The sequence below is a fragment of the Schistocerca cancellata genome, chromosome 10 (genome assembly GCF_023864275.1).
Source record: "Schistocerca cancellata isolate TAMUIC-IGC-003103 chromosome 10, iqSchCanc2.1, whole genome shotgun sequence".
Taxonomy (NCBI): domain Eukaryota; kingdom Metazoa; phylum Arthropoda; class Insecta; order Orthoptera; family Acrididae; genus Schistocerca; species Schistocerca cancellata.
The window spans coordinates 105,865,267-105,873,419 of record NC_064635.1 but is presented as its reverse complement, the minus strand read 5'-3'; the positions used below and the strand labels follow the sequence as shown (position 1 = coordinate 105,873,419).

General features: G+C 40.1%; 1 non-coding gene across 1 annotated transcript; it reads left to right on the top strand.

The window, feature by feature from the left end:
- Window positions 1–7,135: 7,135 nt before the first annotated feature.
- On the top strand, window positions 7,136–7,210 carry Trnat-ugu (transfer RNA threonine (anticodon UGU)). The gene has a single exon. It is a non-coding gene; the product is annotated as a tRNA-Thr (tRNA).
- The last annotated feature ends 943 nt before the right edge of the window (window positions 7,211–8,153 follow it).

Below are 8,153 nucleotides of genomic sequence, written 5' to 3'. Positions count from 1 at the left end.
TGTACTGCCTCACATGTTCCAACATTTTTGTGGAATCCAATCTGATCTTGCCCGAGGTCAGCTTCCACCAGTTTTTCCAGTATGAAGAGAGACTGAAGATCCTGCTGGATTTCTGGAGTGGGGTCACTGTGGCAGTGTTTGTAGGTGGACAAATCCAACAGCCGGCAGAGTCCCTATGCCAGATAATTGCTGCAGTTCAGCACCGGAGTGGTGGAACCATTGCCAGCAGGTAGGAATATAATGTCAGGATCCGTGTTTAGATGGTGGATTGGAGTTCTTTCTGTGGTGTCACCGCCAGACACCACACTCGCTAGGTGGTAGCCTTTAAATCGGCCGCGGTCCACTAGTATACGTCGGCCCCGCGTGTCGCCACTGTCAGTGATTGCAGACCGAGCACCGCCACACGGCAGATATAGAGAGACTTCCTAGCACTCGCCCCAGTTGTACAGCTGACTTTGCTAGCGATGCTACACTGACAAATACGCTCTCATTTGCCGAGACGATAGTTAGCATAGCTTTCAGCTACATCATTTGCTACGACCTGGCAAGGTGCGATTACCAGTTTATATTGAGATTATAAAGCATGTACAGTCAAGAGCGATGTTCTCCAATTATGGATTAAAGTTAAGTATTACATCAACTACGTACTTTATTTGCTACTATACATTCCCTTAACTGTTCCAGACCTCACGCCAGTCTGCATGAGCTTTAACGCGTGCATTTCGGCCTCCTCTAGCAACATGGTGTTGGCTCTTCTGCCAACACATCACTTTCTGTGGATTTAAGTTCATTTTCCATGCTCATGGATTTAGGGAATGGTCATGAGGCAAAGTTTGAAGTTAAAAAATCCTGGAATGGTAAGAGAGAGTGATTCGCGGGCAGTGAACATGGATCATGGTGGAGGGAACTGATTAGGAAGGGCTCAATATTGGCTACATGTTAAGTCTTATTGGTGAAGTTGGTGGTGAAAAAGTGTTTCTATTACAGGGATGGGGAGGAGGAGTGAAGGTCTTTAACAAGTCCAACATGACTGAATTTGGGAGTGGGGCAAAAGGTAAGACCTTTGTAAAGGACTGATACTTCTCTGTTTTGTGGTGGTAGGATTGAGTTTCTGAGGGTGTAGTAAATGTAACAGGGTTTGTCAGCTGTGAGGAAATGTGGGGGAGGTTTGAAGGTTCTTGTAGAGACAGTGGATACTGTAGTTCAAGGCAAGCGTAGGAGATGAACAGGTTGGAGAGATTTTTGAGGTGGTGGTGTATGTGATGCTCTAATTCCAGGAGGGCAAGTGTTATGACTCAATCAGCTACAGTGGCCAGGGACAGTGGCCATGTGTGTGTGTGTGAGTTGCACTTGTGTGAATGTGCATGTTTTCTTCTTCAGATGAAGGCCTTTTGACCGAAAGTTAAAATATATAGCAATCATTTCATCATGCCTGTCTGCGACACATCATCCAACTGTATGAGGATTGCACAGAAGGATTTTTTTTTGGATTAGGTGACTCCATCCAATCCACATAACAATACTCGTAGGAAACCAAAAGGTATCAGTGCAAATCTGAAAGAAATGTTCCCCACAGACGACACTGTTAAAATCCAAATGCTAAACTGCCAAAACACAACAACAAAGTAGTAGTGTGGTTGATTTGTGTGTCTTAGCGGAAGTACTCTACTTCAATTTTTTTGGTATTGTGAGCTGCTGTTGACCACTATAGGTCACGAGAAGTGTCCGATACCAATGTGTTGTCAGCTTTGTGTGTTTTTGTATTGTGAGCTGCTGCTGACCTATATAGATCAAGGGAAGTGTCCAATACCAATGTGTGGTTATAACTGTTTTCTGGTATCGTGAGCTGCTGTTGACCTATGTACGTCAAGGGAAGTGCCCACTTCCAATGTATTGTCGTTGCTATGTGTTTTGCTATAGTGAGCTGCTGTTGACCTGTATTGGTCAAGGTAGGTATCAGATTCTAATTTTTGTTGTTTTAGGTGTTGGTTTTGTGGTATCGATAGTTGCGTTGTGATTATAATTTTTGGAGTAGTTTGTTTTTATTTTATGGTATCGACAATTGCGGTCGAGTTATGTAGGTGAAAGGAAGTGACCGATTCCTGTCGATATGGTGAGTGTAGCGGAATTTGGGAATTTTGTGGTGTTTTTATGTCATCGTCCTGTGTGGTTTGGGATTGTGGTGTGGGTCTGAATGAGTTTATATTCAGTTTGTCCACACCCAGAAACCCCCAATTTCCCCCACTGTTCCCGTTAGTTTGATTATATTTTTGGAGGGAGATGTGTTAGTTGGTTTTATATGTATTTCCGCATTTGTTGTCATGTTTATGTAATGACGTCATAGGTGCCATATTGGAGACGTTGAGAATGGTCGTTTCCGCCATATTGATGACGTCATGGGTCAAAGCAGATGGGTAGAATCGGACACTTCTGTAATCCCCACTTCAGTGGCTGAGAGACCTATTATTTAATAAATCAAAACGTTCTAATGAAAATTAAATCTGAAGCAGGTCATTCCATGTCAAATCACGCAGGCCATGTCACCCAACAACTCAGATATCCATGAAACTTTGACATTTCCTTATAACATGTGAACTTGTGGAAAACCTTTTTGCTCTGAGACTAAAACTTTTTTATATCAAATTTTAAATTCAGTGATATTCTGAATAACTGGACTCTGCAAGAATGTTCAATGAAAAATGGTACTTGTCTACATAAATACCCATAACACAAGTGTTTATGAAGCTTTTTATTTGGAATTTTTTTCATAAGTTAAGAGTAGCACATACTTAATAGACATGTAATTATTTAAGCAGTAAAGTTACAAAGAACAATACAAAAAAATTTAATGTGTATCACTTTCCAGTTCCAGGAAAAAGTACAGACACATCGCAACAAGGGTTATATCACATTTCTCCAACCTGGGGGTAACTTATAATTGGTCTTAAATAATTCTTGAAAGACAAATGGAAAAACTGGTAGAAGCCGACCTCGGGCTAGATCAGATTGGATTCCACAGAAATGTTGGAACACGTGAGACAATACAGACCCTACGACTTATCTTGGAAAATAGATTAAGGAAAGGTAAACCTACGTTTCTAGCATTTGTAGACTAAGAGAAAGTTTTCACATTGTTGACTGGAATACTCTCTTTTAAATTCTGAAGGTGTCAGGTGTCAAATACAGGGAGCAAAAGGCCATTTACAATTTGTACAGAAACCAGATGGCAGTTATAAGAGTCGAGGGGCACAAAAAGGAAGCAGTGGTTGGGAAGGGAGTAAGACAGGGTTGTAGCCTATCCCTGATGTTATTCAATCTGTATATTGAGCAAGCAGTAAAGGAAACAAAAGAAAAATTCGGAGTAGGTATTAAAATCCATGGAGAAGAAAAACAAACTTTTAGGTTCGCCGATGACATTTTAATTCTGTAAGAGACAGCAAAGGACCTGCAAGAGCAGCTGAACGGAATGGACAGTGTCTTGAAAGGAGGATATAAGATGAACATCAACAAAAGCAATACGAGGATAATGGAATGTAGTCAAATTAAATCGGGTGATGCTGAGGGAATCAGATTAGGAAATGAGACGCTTAAAGTAGTAAACGAGTTTTGCAATTTGGGGAGCAAAATAAATGATGGTCAAAGTAGAGAGGATATAAAATGTAGACTGGCAATGGCGAGGAAAGCGTTTCTGAAGAAGAGAAATTTGTTAACATCGAGTATAGATTTAAATGTCAGGAAGTCTTTTCTGAAAGTATTTGTGTGGCGTGTAGCCATGTATGGAACTGAAACGTGGACGATAAATAGTTTGGACAAGAAGAGAATAGAAGCTTTCGAGATATGGTGCTACAGAAGAATGCTGAAGATTAGGTGGGTAGATCACATAACTAATGAGGAGGTATTGATCAGAATTGGGGAGAAGAGGAGTTTGTGGCACAACTTGACTAGAAGAAAGGATCGGTTGGTAGGATTCTGAGGCATCAAGGGACCACAAATTTAGCATTGGAGGGCAGTGTGGAGGGTAAAAATCGTAGAGGGAGACCAAGAGATGAATACACTAAGCAGATTCAGAAGGATGTAGGCTGCAGTAGGTACAGGGAGATGAACAAGCTTGCACAGGATAGAGTAGCATGGAGAGCTGCATCAAACCAGTCTCTGGACTGAAGACCACAACAACAAGAAAACAATTCCCAAGACAGTACACACTGTAATAAAATAAAATGATTAATGGGTTTTCTACGAATGGACACACAAATACATCTGAAAACAAAGTAATTTGTGTTGTGATGAAAAAAAAAAAAATTCTGAGTAACACCATCCATACCTGACACTCACAGCTTCAGATTTTCACAAATTATAAGTAAATGTGCAAAGTATTGTGAAAATCTGGGGCAAAGGGTTACAAATCCTTGAATTATTGCGTGTTTCGAATGGAATGACCCATGTAAATATTCTGTAACCATTTTAATAACATTATGTTGTGTACAGTGTGTCTGTATATCAAATCATCTCATAATTATAAATAACACGACAATTCAGTCACCAACTTTCACACACCTATAAAACTTAGCTTAAAGTTTGCATCATTTCACAACACAAAACTGGACTGACACCTTGAACTCTTTACACTACAATGAAGGCCATAGTTGTTGAAATGAATCTGCCTGAAATACACGTAACAAATATGATTTTTACTGAAGAGATCCCTAATGTACAACTTTTAAATACGAACAATGTATAAAAATTATTGAGCGTCCATATTTTCCATAAGGGCTCAATTTCGCTAGTCGTTAATTAGGTACCAGGGGTTATGCTATTGATACGACTAATGTGGATTCCACAAATATGCCAGCGGTTATTAGTTGACATACACCTTAATTTTCAATGAGCATCATATTGTCTATTGCAAACACAGATGCACACAAACTCTTCAAACATAAATAAATAGCTCACCTTCATTATTGTCGGATTCGGTCCTGGCTCTGTCATTTCTGATTCAAGGTGCGAATAGCTCACCTTCATTACTGTCTGCTTCGGTTTTGGATTTTTGCCATTTCTGATTCGAAGTGCACAGATTTGTACCGTCGAATATCGTACGAATTTCATTACATTTTAATAGCTTCTTTCCGTAGCTTTATTCATCTTGGATTGTGCATCCTCAAGGTGAAGTTTAAACAAACCATATGCATTTACACTCTACAAAAAAACTATGAAATCGTAGCTGCAATTGTTTCACCAGATTAATTACTTTCGTCAGCAAACTTGAGTTCCATTTGTCATTCGGATAGTAGGGAATCTTGAGTAGCCTGATAATTTCTGCCGTGTTGCTGACACAATTCGGCGCTGCACAGTGTCCCGTTCCAAGTTTTCTACACCAGAAAGTTACTCTGACTGTCAAAAACTATAACCAAAGACCGCCGGCAGTCAACCTGTCATAACAACTACACCCAAACCGACCACCATCGCAAAGAAGGATGGGATAAAACTTGACGCTTCCTAGCTGATGCGGGATCCTGCACATAACATGTTGAAGTGACATCTAACGGCCATGTTGAGCAACAATGTGCTGAATGCATGGCACGCCGCCTGAGGACAGCACTTAAACTATCTGATTTCTTTTTTCCCTGTTAACAAATTTAGCACAAAGAAGGTAAAAGTGACAAATATTTTCTTAGCTATATCAATTATTTATCTTTATTTTATTAACAAAATTGCTATAAACGCCTATGTTTCTCGACTATTTGTGAGAAGATTACTTCCTGCCCTATGACATTTGTCGTGAAGATGCCATTAGATTTTGCAACTGAGTCGCGTCCAAGATCATGGTGTTGAGCGATACTCAACACGTCGTGGATTGTGGTTGGGTTTATATAGCCAATAGGAACAATTTTTGAAGGGTGTGATTGCGTATGAGCGATCCACCCCGTTGAACTGCTACATAAAGGAGGACGGGGGATGAGTATGAATGTTAAGTCGAACTACAAAAAACGATTTGAGATGCGCTTTTTTGAGAAACGTGCATTAATTACACGAACTGTTCCCGACTGTTATCATAAATATGGCTGCAGCAAGTGCAAATTATTAACTGTAAAATAATGAAAACATCTAATTTTATATAAGTTACCGCTCGCAGCTTACAATCACTTAGAAAATTATATGCAATCCTAAATTTTTGTATTAATAAATGCAATATATTAAACATTATTTCTGTTTATTTTCAGTGTAACTAACGTAAAAATTGAAAATATAAAACATTTTCTTCAGGCGGATATGAACGCACGCCCTTGGCTCTACCACTGCATAAACTCCTACCAGTATAGCACGCATTGCTTGCAAGCCGTAATACCATGAGTGGCTCATCCGTCTTCGCGAGCTGCGACAAAAAATGCTATTTCCTTTAAACACCTGGTCCCCTGGAGCTCCCTCTTTTGTCCCTTTAATTTCCGGCCAAGCCCTGCATACACCACAAACTTGAACGAAATCGTCATGAGGAGTAAGCTCAGTCCTTTGTACCAAGAGAACGTTCAGCTTTTTGGGGCAAATCTTGTAGTTTCATTTGACCATTTGAAGCTGAGACTTTTTCTAGATATTTTATCCGTTTTGGATGAAGATACAGTCAGCTTCATGACAGTGTTATTGTCTATACAACTACACGACAAGTTCGTTTATTTGGATAGAAACCCAAAGATGGCATAATGAAATGCCGAAACTGGTTCCTTTCAGAATAAAATAAAATAATACCTTAAAGTATATGGCTGTTGGTGAATTTATTGACATTCCCAACTGCCTGTAAATAATGTTATCTTTAGTAGATAATTATATCTTTAGTAGACCATAGCACTGACTTGTGAATTTTCTGAATAACAAAACTGACATTCATAGAAGACTTATATGGCTATAACAGACACAATATCCATGTAAGTATATAGTTCTGGCGATACCGGCCATGACCTCCTTCTTCTGTGCGGATGCACACATATTCCCCGAACTCTTACAGAACTTGGAAGAATGTCTTCCACGAGTAATGAGTGTGTTGTGTAGGGACACTACGAATGTAGTGTGTGGACATACAAGGTGAAAATGTGAGTCTCGCGGGAGGCGTGAGCGAGATAGTCCCTGCAGTCGCACTATCATCTGTGCCCTCGGTGGCTCAGATGGGTAGAGCGTATGCCATGTAAGCAGGAGATCCCGGGTTCGAGTCCCGGTCGGGGCACACATTTTCGCCTGTTCCCGTTCATCTATATCAAAGCCTGTGCGCAGCTGACGGTATTAATATAATTCTAATTTCGTTCATAGAAGACTGGTCGAACTTCCAGAATGCGAGAAAAATTGCTAGCAAAACTATCAGAAACGCCAGGATGAGTAGATGGAATGAGAAACGTGAAGAATCCTTCAAGAAACAAATCACTAGTCTTTTTCAGAGAAATGAAGAGGCAAAGCAACCCTTCGTAATAGGACAAGATGACACAATAAAAATTGCCATGAAAAAGGTGTGCGAGGAAAAGATTAGGCATTTTAGGGATTTGCTGAATGCAGAAGCACCGGCGTAATGCACCCACCAGGATAGAAGTAGAAGAGGCACTTAAAAACCTCAAAAACAACAAGATATCAGGCAATGATGGTATCTGTACTGAAGAGATCTAGTGGGGTGGGCCTGAAATAGAAAGAAGTATGTGCAATATAATAATGGATACCTGGAGAAATAATAAAATACCTATGAACTGGAAAGAAGCCATTATAATACCACTACACAAGAAAGGGGACAAGAAATTACTGGAGAACTACAGGGGTATCCCTCTCTTAAACACAGGGCACAAAGTTTTGTCGAGAATCTTGCTGAACAAAGTTGAAGAACAATTGGCGTCGACAATAGGAAAGTACCAGTGTGGCTTGACAAAAAGGAGGAACTGTACAGAACAGATATTTGGAATAAAAAGGATAATAGAACACAGACAGAGAAAGGGAAAACAAGGCAATAGTGACATTTGCGAACTTCCAAAACGCCTACGATTCAGTTGACAGAAGTACTCGGCTCGATGTGTTAGAAGATAAAGGACTGGATGCACAGCACATGCAATAATAAAGGAAACGTTAAGCGGCGCTACTGCCACGATTAGGCATCGCAGTAGGCCGTCAGACAGCTTCGAAATAAAAAC